General features: G+C 34.2%; 1 non-coding gene across 1 annotated transcript; it reads right to left on the bottom strand.

Annotated features, from left to right (window-relative positions):
- Positions 1-10,563: 10,563 nt before the first annotated feature.
- On the bottom strand, positions 10,564-10,670 carry LOC145096662 (small nucleolar RNA R71). Its single transcript, XR_013704034.1, has one exon. It is a non-coding gene; the product is annotated as a small nucleolar RNA R71 (small nucleolar RNA).
- Positions 10,671-14,161: the final 3,491 nt, after the last annotated feature.

The raw sequence follows: 14,161 nt of genomic DNA, 5'->3' as shown, positions 1-14,161 counted from the left end.
ATGTAGCAATAACAATCCCGATTCCTCCTTGAATTGACTTTGGAAGGCTTAGAGTCACAAGTGTCACTCCTCTAATGGCTTACAAACACCATGAGCAAATGGAGAAGGTATAAAGAGAGAGGAGAGGTATAAGAATTCATCTCTAGGACCTCTTGGGAAGGGATGGATGAATTCATGAGCCTTGGGGTCTTTATATAGGTGTAGAGATTAGGGTTTCAGTCCTTATCCTTATCTAGTTACTTGCTTACCAAGCGACCCATAAGATAAGCCTTTAAACCCTTATCCTAGTCGAATTCTAAGGCCTTATCACCTTAAATTCGTCCAACCTATTAATAAGATAATCCTTACCTTATTTTGTAACTATCACATAATTACAATTCAGCCCCTCTAGTTTAATTAATTACACTTGATCACAAAATTAATTCTTAATTAATTATTGACCAATATTAATTAAACAAATATGATTTCTCCTTTAATATATTATTCTTATAACATATTAATAAATCATAATAACCTCTCTCTCTTTATTTATTTCTCCAATCAAGTTGCTTTGGTGAAGGCAACCCAAAAGGACCATGCACCATCGGGTCAAGTACATACCAAAATAGTTATGAACTTAGACACTAATCCAACAGTCTCCCACTTGGATAAGTCTAATAACTATTATGCGTATGACTTCAGATCCTGATCTGCAATCGTAGCTTTCCAAAGCCGCTGTCAACTCTGATCCTATCAGATACGCGTGTCCTTAGATAAGGGATCATATATTCCTCCATTCTAGATATCGTATGAGACATGATTTCTAATCATTCTCTTTGTACTATATCTCGATTCCTGATTTATGACGATTGACTAATTGAACAAATCAAATTAGCCCAATCCCGGCCGAGCATTTACGTTTGTCATCACAAAATCATCGAGGGGCCCAAAGATATCGCTTTTATCCTACTTTGAATAAAAGGAACGGATAAACTTTGATACAATGCTTGCTTGCACTCACTCACCGAATTATACACAATAATATGTTTTATAACACCAAGTTACTAGTGCGTTTACATATTATCAATGTGCAACCGATTTGCAAGATACAACTCACACATCTCGGTTTCAAGAATATAAGATGTTATTGTCTCACCAATCACTCGTGATACAATTTCATGGAGTGATCCAAGTGAGCGTGGGTTTAATCTAATGCTCAAATCATATTCATAAGCACTCATGAATGTTGCAGCAAACATTTGCTTATGTCTAATACTCTTTTAGACAATCCACACACCAATTCACGACAGTCTTCATTCATATCTACTTCCAACATATGAACGACTGTGGCCTGTTTGAATAATTTGACTATTCTTAACTGATATGTGCATATTTAGTGTGTATTTAGTATAGTTTTTTATTCATATATTAGCTAAATTATCGCATATTATGGACAAAAGGTACTTAAAAGTGTTAAATTATGTTTTTCAGTCCAAAGATGAAGCTCGGGAGTAAAAGGAAGCAAGAGAAGCGGTTAGGAGCTCGAGAGTGGAATGAAGAAGGAAAAACACCCAAAAAAGGCTTTTACTCGTCGAGTCAGATAGCTACTCGACGAGTCCGGTCGAGGAATCAGAAGGATAATGACTCGGGATCCCAGATAGTTATCGCAATACGGAGAATGTGAGAGGGACTCGACGAGTCACCACTTGACTCGACGAGTCGAACCGCTTATTTAAAGATAATTCCACAGATCGAGAGGAGGAAGTTCTGGGAAGTTTCAGAAGTGCTTAGCTGCGAATAAGAAGCCAGAAGAACCCTAGAAGTCGACCAAGGAAGCTAGAATCCAATTTCGGGAGTAATTAAGGCATAATTTCACCATTCTACTTATTTCTTTTGTTTTGTCAACATGATTAAGCAACTTGAACTTATTTGTTTGCTGTTATTTACCTTAGTTATGAACTAAATTCTTTAAACTTCTATTTGGGGATACGAAATTGGTAATATGGTTTGATTCTTGGTAGGATTAATTCTATGTTGGTTAATTTAGTTATTTTAGCTTGCTAAAGAACCTTGTGTGTGAATGATAATTGATTTTCTGTTAATAGGGAGATAATTAATTAGCATGAACATCTATTAGTTATCAATCTCATATGCTTAGTGAACACTTCTTGTCATATGTCTAGTGTAGTGAACATGAAACTAGGATTAATAAGAAAATCAAGTAAATTTATGTGCAAGCTTGTGAGATGACCATTAAACAAGAAGTTAATTAAAAGATAAATTAATTAGCTATTGCAAGTCTAATTTAACCCGAATATTATATCTAGTAAATTTAATTGAAATAGACAACTGGCCATTGTTTAAATTGATTTATTTGCTAAGGATTAATGAAGTGAATACGGAACTAGTCAATTGAATCGGTAACTAGCAAAAGAATTAATCCATTGCACTGTTACCTTGAAATCAACCATAGGATCAATTAAGTTGAACTAAATAGAAGTACTTCTCCGTTATTGAATCTAGTCAAAGTCTTTGTTTTCTAGCTTAACAAGTAATCATTAGTAAGTTTCTAGTCTTGTAAAACTAGAGAAAACCCCTACTTATTAGTTAAATTAGATAAATTAGTTTTTAGTATTTAATTTGCCGTTCCCTGTGTTCGATACCCTACTTGCTTGAACTATACCACAATTGATAGGTTCACTGCCTTTTGTGTGTTATTTGATAATTAAAAGTAGGTTTAAAACTAGTTCATTTCACACACATCATTAACCAATTAAATTTTTTTGGAAGTCAAAACATGCAAAGTGAAACACAAGAATAATACTAATCCCATATGGCCCCAAACCTTTGAGTATAAATAAAACTCCTTTTATTTATCACCATATTGATTACTCATTATTTGTCGTTTCGGGTAATCAACTTCTTACTTGAATTATTACACTTGTCCCATGCTCCTAGCATGCACACAATGTTTACCTATGGTTCTTACTTTGTGAAATAGATCACATTGGACACATTTCCAATCATTCTCATTTCACAACTCCAAATCCATTTTTCATAAGTTTAAGAATGTCAAATTCTTGCCACTTATAGAATATGTTAGATTCTAACATTTTATACAATGATCCTTTCGTAATTTCACTGCACCAAAGTCACAAAGACTATTGCCAATGATATTACAAAGTCCTCTATCGGAGATTGTTACAAGACAATTCCTTAGATATGATGTCTCTCACTCAAAGTACATTCCTTTGAACATCCTTTTGCATAAAAGTTTCTAATCTAGACATGAATTTTCAATATTCAATTCCCCATATGGACACGTTTCCATATTTTCCATATGACAACTCATTCTTAATATAATATTTTCTATTCATAATAATGTCGATATTTTCCTTCCAATACCATGCTTCCAACTACTCACAAGCAACCAATCCTCGTCGAACTTTGGATTGTCCTTTGATAGTTGTTTAATTATCTTAGTCAAAACCAATTCTAGTCCGTTTTCCCTCTAAATGCGCTCGACATTTGGAAAATTTTAGAATGGTCAAACATTAAAGCATTTGCAATCGATCCTATACCCGAAGCGTATGGGACACGACGCATAATGTTTTATTTGCTATGTTCTCAAAATTCGAATTGTGAAGAGGAATGCCGTAATCATAATCAAAATTTTAAGAACACATTATGTACCTTTGACTAAATGTATTAACATTTCTCAACCTAAGCCTTTAGATTTGAAATGAAGCATAATATTCTCTCCCTTAATTATAGCAAAACAACCCTTACGACTTTGCAAGGTATAACTCTTGTTTTCTATAATTAATATTGCCAACTTGCAATACGTGCCTTAATAATCATACAATCATAACTTTTATGCTCCCACTATCATGATGATTATTATAAGACATAACACTTATGCTCCCACTATCATGATGATTATTATAAGACATAACACTTATGCTCCCACTAGCTTCGACATGTATTCATAAACATCTTAACTTTCAGAAAAACAATACCTATTGAATTTCTTAAGTCCATGTTTCTAATACTTAATGCTTTGATAATCTTTTATCAAGGCCTCTTAAACTTGTACACATTTGCCTTAGATAGTTCATATGTGTGTCTAAACATTTAAGACTAATTGCCAAACCTCACAATTCAAATCATGGAAAGGGATACTGTAACCATAATTGAATTCGAGAATGCAATTTTACAATCACTATCTTCTTAAAATCTTTCTTAGTGAAAGCATTTCCTCACAATCATTTTCATGAAGGAGGAAATCTTATGACACTTAGATTTAACCAGTGTATGTGTTCCTATCCATGTGAATTTGTTAAAACCAAGGTTTACGACAAATTCAACCTTATATGGACCGAACTTTCTTAATCTTGATTTCTTGCCTTATGGTAGCACAACTGCCCACCATGTCTTCCAAGTAGTTAAGCAGCTCACCTTTTCTTATCAATGTACTTTCCATTGATCAAGGTCCTTGCCTTTTATGCATTCAAATGAGAACTCATAGGACTCACATGCATAATTAACTCGATTGGATTGGCACAAAAACAAAATAACGTTAACACGATAGGTTGTAAACCTCAACTCGTGTGCTAGTGATGATTGATAAGGTTTGATTTGTTCTTGAAACCTTTCAAGACCATTAAGACTCCCACTGACTCCTTGACATATAAGATTCTCTTGTCAAAACATTTCTTGACAAACAAATATTCAAGAGTTAGTGTAGCTTTTATCAAAACCCTTCATAAATTGGTCCTAGTTGGTCTTTGTCTTATCCAAGACATCACAACTTTCCACATTTGATGAATGTTACAAACCTTCTTAATACTTTTCACTCAATATTACAATCTTAACTTTAAGACTTGTTGTTGGAACGAAGTATGATTGACTTCTTGATTTAACCATTTCTTCAATTCTTGATTCCTCTTCTTAGACATACAATTGTACTAAGATTCACTTAGAGGATCAATTGAGATATGGTTCTTAATCATTAAGACCTATCATAAAGCATAAAAGGTACTCTCCCTTCTTCTTAGAATGGAGAAACTTCTATCTTTCTGCCTACTTGATTCTTCTTATTCGTTCTGCTATTGATTTAAACTTTTTTCAATCAATTCAGAATTACACTTAATCTTATACGTATAATCATATTTACTAAACCTTTAGTAAATCATGACGAATATCTTCGTTACTGTTATGGTGGACTTTGATCAACACACAACTTTGTGTACTCGATCTCCTAGTCCTTCACTTGACACTTTGTCAATGAATTAACCTAATTTCCAAATATGAAATTTCTCATTGATCGTGCAACCAAGTTGCGTGATTCCAAATTTCTGTCCAATTGAAACTTTGGGCGATGAGAAACTCTCCCTATTTGGTAAATTCTCGACTTTCCATAAATAACATAATAAGAACCAAATCCATTATTGTTAATAATAGAAACATTTTAACATCAATTTTTCATACACGCCATTGCAAGGATAAATAAATAAAATTTAAAATCAAAATTTATTTTATTGCGGAAAAATTTGTCCTTACAATGCAATTCATTGAAAAACTTATGCTAATACATCTTTCTTAGCAATCTAACTCTAACTCTAAGTAGTAGCTTAAGAATCTAATCTTCGAGAAATGCGATCGAAATCCATTCTTTCATGGTTAGATTCTGCTCACTTCTTCCTTTAAGCTTCCTTTCTTTTCTTTGATCCTGCAAAACATCAATTGTAATCTTATCACATTATGTATTAAGAATCTAGAATAGAAGCTTAAAGAGTTAGTTAATGGATTTTACCTATATTAGATCCATACGTTTTGACTCTCCCATCTCTTAGATCTCTTAGGTAAATGGGGCAGCTTCGTCTCCAATGCCCTTTCTCTTGGCATTAAAGCAAATTGACTCTTTTGGAACATGACATGGAACTACTTCAGACATTGCCTTTCTCTTATGATCAAACTTTTCGATCATAACATGTCTTTCGTTGCCATTGTCTATATCCATAGAGGTCTTGAAGACAGATTCACCAATCAACTTTGCTTTTCTATTGCGCCAAACCATTTCTGATTCAGCATCAATAAGCATATAGGTGAGATCTATAAGGGTCACATCGCGGTTCATCATATAGTACTCTCTTACAAACTCACTATATGAGTTAGGAATTGACTGAAGAACCCATTCAACAGCCATTTCCTCACAGACAACGTATCCTAACATTCTTAACCTATCAATGTGTGACTTCATCCCTAGGATGTGTGCACACACCGACTTTCCATCTTTATGTTTACTTGCCAAAAGGGCTTGAGTGATCTTGAACTTTTCAAGCCTTTGAACTTGTGGGTTAGGGAGAATAATTTAAGGAGGAGGATGAAGTGAAGTATGATCTCTTGTTCCTCGATCGAATCGTGGAATATCATCTTCATGTGGAATGCTTGTTCCACGGGATTTGGGAAAACCATAGTTGTCGAACTTTGACATCTACAATACGGGAGAAAACGAATTCAAGTTAGTTGATTGAATGAGTCCTTAGCAATTCAACCAAAAGAGATAATAAGGCTAGGACCCAACACAATATTCTACAACTCGGGAGAGGGATGCCGTAACCCAAATTACAGAACATTTGAAGGTAAGTGAATGACGATTCACTAATTTCCCCCATGAAAAACGAAAAAGAATTTAAGTTTTAAATCTATGAAAACTCCTAGATCCTTTGAGATTCATTGAACTTTCAATGGCATGTTTAAATCTCGATATGCCCCTCTTGTTTGTGACTGGGATGCCGAGGATCACAAAGCGGGTGTGAATAACCATGCAAACTTACATGGTGCCCTCACATGTTATAGTCACCTATTCGATGTGCCGGTAAACCACACACGCTCCACCGAACTATGACAAACTTTGAGTCACCCTTTGCTACCTTTGCTTAGAACCATTTAGTGTGCCGGTAAACCACACACACTCCACTAACGTCTTTGCAAGGGCACAAAGTGTAATTTCATGGAATTGCATCAATTCACTTTTGCCTAAGCAACTAAGATTGGGAATTTTATGAAAACATTTAGTTACTTTAATAATTCATTATACTTATAATGGAAGGTTTCGTCCTATCCTACCCGTTCGGCTAACGACCCTCCACTAGTCAAGAGTGCGGTGGGTAAGAGTGGATACCCATTCAATCGTCATTTTATAGACAATTTCCTTAAACACCCCTTATAGACCAGCTTTGTGAATGAGGCCTACTAACGGTAAGACTGACTTTTACTCATACATATATATAATGTTAGACTTTTAATGTTATATATAGTATAGGGTGTATTTTACACTTTTAAAATATTAGATGGTTAAATTTAACAATTATACTTTTAATTCAATTAAATTGTAAACCAAAACTTTTATGGATTTATTAAACTTCTTTTAATTATACACCTTAATTAATTAATAAAACCATAAGGGTGTGATTTGAATTTTTTCAAAACAATACTAGGGTTTTAGAATTTAACATTCCTAATTAAACTTTTAATCAACTTTTAAATTCCAAAACTTGAGGGCAAGTTTTGAAACATTTCAAACATTAGAGTTTAGAATTTAAATACACATCAACTTAAACAATTAATCAAAATTTAAATTCCAAAACTTGAGGGCAAGTTTTGAAACCTTTTTCAAAACATTAGGGTTTTAACTATTTAAATTTCAAAACAACAAAACTTTTGGGTTCAAATTTAAACTATAAAACCTAAGGGGAAAATATGAAACTTTTCATAACAACAAGGATCAAATAACAAATAATCTAAATTAACAATTAATTACATAATTATCTATATTTGATTTATTTAATGATTTCTTGCAAAACAATTTACCAATTTAATCAAAATAATTAATCAATTATCACATAAGGAAACAATTATCTTATTAATTGATAAATATCTTCAATTAGATCAAGAATATAGTCAAATATATCATAAAATCGGATTTATATTGATCTAATATGATAAGGTAACTATCCATAAGAAAAAACAACAAGAAATCGTGAAGATATCCCCATCTGACGAGTTGACTCGTCGAGTCAAGCATGGACTCGTCGAGTCTGCATGGACTCGGCGAGTCCAGCCTCCAGAACACCAAAAATCGAATTTTTCAGATATACAATGCATCAATACAATTGAAACCAGTCTAGGATTTGATACCACTGATGGGTTTTGGTCATAAGACATCCTATGAGCTCATACAAACCCTAATGCTTGGATCTAGGTTTCTCTATTGTACATGCTTTGAATCCAAGAGTATAAACCCTAATTCTAGCATATGGAAATCGATATTAACATATAATTAGGTTTATGATATTACCTTGATTGTTATGTATCAATAACAATCCCAATTCCTCCTTGAATTGACTTTGGAAGGCTTAGAGTCACAAGTGTCACTCCACTAATGGCTTACAAACACCATGAGCAAATGGAGAAGGTATAAAGAGAGAGGAGAGGTATAAGAATTCGTCTCTAGGACCTCTTGGGAAGGGATGGACGAATTCATGAGCCTTGGGGTCTTTATATAGGTGTAGAGATTAGGGTTTCAGTCCTTATCCTTATCTAGTTGCTTGCTTACCAAGCAACCCATAAGATAAGCCTTTAAACCCTTATCCTAGTCGAATTCTAAGGCCTTATCACCTTAAATTTGTCCAACCTATTAATAAGATAATCCTTACCTTATTTTGTAACTATCATATAATTACAATTCAGCCCCTCTAGTTTAATTAATTACACTTGATCACAAAATTAATTCTTAATTAATTATTGACCAATATTAATTAAACAAATATGATTTCTCATTTAATATATTATTCTTATAACATATTAATAAATCATAATAACCTCTCTCTCTTTATTTATTTCTCCAATCAAGTTGCTTTGGTGAAGGCAACCCAAAAGGACCATGCACCATCGGGTCAAGTACATACCAAAATAGTTATGAACTTAGACACTAATCCAACAGGTTTAAGCTTGTGTTTGATTATCAATACCTAACATGTTAAAGTTTTAATATTTGTTGCTTTAGTTCAAGTTAAGTGTAGTTTAATGATCATTTTAATTGCATGAACTTGATTACCTGGTAGTTTATGATCATTAAATTGCTAGAATTAGGATTGGCCCAAATCTTAGATAAAGATAACAAATTAAGTTATGTTAGATAACATAATTTGATCATATTTGTTTTAATTAATTGTCTTAATCTTAGATAATTATCTTAGGTATATCTTATATAGCTCAATTATCCTTAATAATCAGTTTTGTGTTTGCATGTACATGATCATTACATAGTAGTTCATGAATTGGTGAAAATATTAGGAGATAAGATCAAAACTACTAATATCATTAATATTGGTAACCAACTGAAAAAAAATCCTTGTTTAGAAACTATCCATATGAAAAAGTGGGATTCAAAGCTAAACGAAAGTGTCTTCATAATCTTGATTACAATCATTTCTAGTTATGGTGTTTGATTAGTTTTTACTTTTTAGTTAGGTAATTAGTTTAAATTAATCTGAACTTGCAAAATCAGATAAAACGCCTTTTTAGTTATTGTTTTTAGATTATTTTTTATTAATTATTATATTAGCTAAATCTTGTTCCCTGTGTTTGACACCCAACTTACTTTACTATACTATAAACTAACTACGTACATCAAGTTAGGTTTATAAATTTAAAATTTGATAGATAATCTTTTGTGCACATCAAGTTTTTGGCGCCGTTGTGGGGAAATGACTATTTCAGTTGTTAATTTAATTGTTCTAGGTTCATTGATCCTTTTTATGGGGTAAAAACCGCAAAAAGTTAATTTTCTACGAATTTATATTTTTCTATTTGCATAGTTCTCACGACGTGAGTTTAATACTTTTCAATTTCTCGTTTATTTTCATTTTAGTTCATTTTTATGCGTTTTTGTGTTTTCTATATTTCAGTGATTTATGACCAGAGGATCCAGAACACCAATTCCACCACTTAAAAATCCAGATTTAGCTTTCTACAAAAAGAAGGATAAGAAGGTCGACGAATCAACTAGCACCTTTCCAAGTCGATAAATTCGAAAGTTTTGAGAAGACTCCATATAAGAAAGGAACTGGGTACGAGTCAAAAACAAAAACCAAGGAAGATTTAGGAAAAGAAATAAAAAGCAAGGGAACAAAGATGAAAAATATCACGACCATGACGATGGAGGAGAATAAGAAGAGATTGTGAAACGACAACGGTCTAGGTCTAGTGCCTCTCGAAATTCTAGCTGCAATGAGTTATAAGCTCAAAGGACATATCCTTTCAATGCTCGGATACATACCATTTTACGGTAAAGACTACAAAGATGCATTCAAACATATCGATGAAGTCTTGGACATTATTAATTATTTCAATGTTCGAAATGTTACAAGAGATGCGGTTTTACTAAGGATGCTTCCAGTGACACTTACTGGAGATGAAAAAATTTGGCTAAAGTCTTTAGCACCCGAAACTATTAGAACTTGGAAAAAGCTTCGTGAAGCCTTCATTGAGCAATTTAGTCCTCCTACAAAAACCGCCAAACTCAAGAAAAAGATTTCTAATTTTCAACAAGAATATAGAGAATCCTTATACGAGCCATGGGGAAGATATAAAGGCCTTTTGAGAATTTGTCCTCAACATGACATGAACATATAACAAGAAGTCTCTATTTTCTATGATGGGGTGAATGTTATAACAAGGCAACTCCTTGATTCTAAATGACCAATGACAAAGAAAGGTCTGACCACCATTAAAGAGTTAATTGAAGAATTCTCAAAGCACTTGAGAGAATACCCCAACCCACGAGAGGATGTTGTTGGAATAGTGTCTAAGGCTGCAACTATATTAGGCAAGTAATTGACCCGGTTGTGCATGGTCCTTTTGGGTTGCCTTCACCATAGCAACTTGATAGGATGATTTAAGAGAGAATAAATATTATTAGTATATTATGAGAATAATATAAAGAATAATATATTGTTATTTGATTAATATAAGTCATAGAATTAATTGGAATTAATTTGGTGACTTAAAGAGATTAATTAAATATGAGGGTATAAACTGTCAACTGTTTGATAGTTAAACTTTACACTGTAAATCCATATAGATATGGATTGGAAGGATTCTAGAAGCTAAGGATTGCTTCAAATCGTCCAAGAGTTATCTAAGGAATGGATTTGGATAGCCTTAAGAGAAGATTATCCAATTAGGGTTTAGGTTGTAACCCTTAAGGAGTCTACAAGTATAAATAGACCCTATGGCATAAGGAAATCGGTACTTCGTCTAAAGTAGAGAACCCCTGGCCGATTTCCTCCCCTCTCCTCTCTCCCAAATCATCCTCCTTGCTATTTGGTGTTTGTAAGCCATTAGAGGAGTGACAATTGTGACTCTAGAAGCTCCAAGACAACAAGATCAACAAGGAATTCAAAGGTATGATTCTAGATCTGTTTCAATATTGTTATTACACCTAAATAGTTGTTATAAGTCTTAGATTCAAAGCATGTTTAATTAGAAAGCCTAGATCCAAGCATTAGGGTTTTGCATGCGCACATAGGAAAGTTCTTATGGCTAAAACCCATCAGTGGTATCAGAGCCTAGCTTGGTTTTCATTAAATTGATGCTTATTTGTTTGAACCTAAACTGAAAAATTCGATTTTTGTGTTTCTGAGTCATGGACTCGGCGAGTTCCATAGTGGACTCGGCGAGTTGGCCTGACTCGGCGAGTCCCTTGGTGCACTCGGCGAGTCCATGCGTCAGGAATGGTCAGATTCAGGATTTCTTCATGATTATCTTATGGAAACTTACCTTAATCATATTAGATCAACCCTAATCCGATTTTTTGATATATATGACTATTATCTTGATCTAATTAAAGATATTTATCAACTAATAAAATATTTAATTTCCTTATATGATAATTAATTAATTATTTTAATTATTTTGGTAATTATCTTTCAAAGAAATCTTGAATAAAATGAAATAAAGATAATTAGGATATTAATTGTTAATTAGAGTTATTTGTTATTTGATCCTCCATGTTTTAAATGTTTAAAACTTGCCCTCAAGTTTTTGAAATTTATATTTTGTGATTAAAAGTTTTAATTTAGACAAATTAAATTTCAAACCCTAGATTTTAAAAGGTTTAAAATACAACCCTATACTAATATGATATTACTAAGAATAATATATATATATATATATATATATATATATATATATATATATATATATATATATATGTATAACTAAAATGCTAGTCTTACCGTTAGTAGGCCTCATTCACGAAGCCGATCTATAAGGTGGGTATAATGTTGTGGCCTATAAAATGGCACTTAATGGGTGTACACTCACACCCACCGCTTGCTTGATCGGTGGAGGGTCGTTAGCCGAACGGGTAGGATAGGGCAACCTCATCCTCTCATTAAAAGTATAATAGGAAATACAAAGTAACTACACATATTTTAAAATTTCCCAATCTTAGTTACTTTAGGAAAAGTGAATTAATGGAATCCCATGAAATTACACTTTGCACCCTTGCTAAGAAGTTAGTGGAGTGTGTGTGGTTTACCGGCACACTAATTGGTTCTAAGCAAAGGTGGCAAAGGGTGATTCATTGTTTATCATAGTTCGATGGAGCGTGTGTGGTTTACCGGCACATCGAACAGGTGATCGCTACAATGAAGGCACCATGTGAATTTGCATGGTAATTCACACCCGCTTTGTGATCCTCGGCATCCCAGTCACAAACAAGAGGGGCATATCGAGATTTAAACATGCCATTGAATAGTTTCAATGAATCTCATTCGAACCTAGGAATTCTCAATACATTTAGGAGTAATAGTTAAGTTTTGTGATGGAGAATTAGTGAATCGTCATTCACTTACCTTCAAATTTATTTGCATGTTAGATTACGGCATCCCTTTTCTAGTATGTAAATGTTATTGTTGGATCCTAGCCCTAATTTTCTTATTGGGTGATAATTAGGGATTCTTATTCTAATCTATCTTTGTCCTTTTTCTTTTGTAGATGTCGAACGCAAACAACGCTGCTGCTAGTTGTTTCACGTTGATGAGCCTTTGCCAAAAGGTCACCTTCGATGGAATGAACTTTAGCGAATGGATAAGATACACTCACACCATTGCTCGCTATGAGGATAAGGAGTATGTCCTCGATGAGAAGCTCGAGAAAATCAACCCCGAAATCGCTACTCCGGCCGAAATCACCGCTTTTGAGACTCATGAGCGAGATGCAACGAAGGTACATTGCATCATGATTGCCACCATGAACTCTGAATTCCAAAAGTCCTACGAGGACATGTACCCGTACGAGATGCATCAAGACTTATTGGAGAGATACCACCAAAACGCGAGACAAGAGCGTTATGAGATTTTCACTAACATGATTTCCGCTAAGATGGGTCATGGAGAATCTCTTACCGTGCACCTGCAAAAGATGCAAAGGTATGTCGACCGCCTTCGTAAGTTAAATGTTGACTTTGGAGAAGACTTGGCGATCGACATGGTGCTTCACTCTTTGCCTCCGATGTACAATCAATTTAGGATGACCTACCACATGAACAAAGAGGAGGTCACCCTAAGCAAACTCCAAGGTCTCTTGAGGGTCGCTGAGAGCAACTTCAAAGACAAGTCTGTTGCACCAACTCCCAATCCACCCGTTGCTCCTGTCTTGGCTATTGATCAAGGAAAGGGAAAGAAGAGGAAGGCTTCGTCTAAGAACTATCGCAAGGTTAAAGCCCGAGATGGTGCCTCTTCTAGTGGGACCAAAGTTGATCCCGCTAAGCCCTGCCCTAAACCGAAGGAGGCAGAGTGCCACCACTGCCACAAGATAGGACATTGGAAGAGAAGCTGCCCAGAATACCTGCAAGCCATCAAGGAAGGAAAGATCAAGCCATCTTTCGCAGGTATATATACAATTAAATCTAACGATTCTAATTATGCTATTTCTTGGGTTCTTGATACCGGTTGTGGTTACCAAATTTGTTCTAATGTGCAGGGACTAAGAAGAAGTAGGGATGTGGAGCAAAGAAGAATCAATCTAATCATGGGGAACAGAAGATCGTCGCCTGTGACCAAGATTGGAGTGTATTCTTTAGTGCTTAGGAATAATTTATGTTTAGATC

Source organism: Lactuca serriola, chromosome 3 (genome assembly GCF_051521515.1).
Source record: "Lactuca serriola cultivar US96UC23 chromosome 3, Lser_US96UC23_V15, whole genome shotgun sequence".
In the NCBI taxonomy this organism is placed as follows: Eukaryota; Viridiplantae; Streptophyta; class Magnoliopsida; order Asterales; family Asteraceae; genus Lactuca; species Lactuca serriola.
This window is presented reverse-complemented; position numbering and strand designations above follow the sequence as displayed.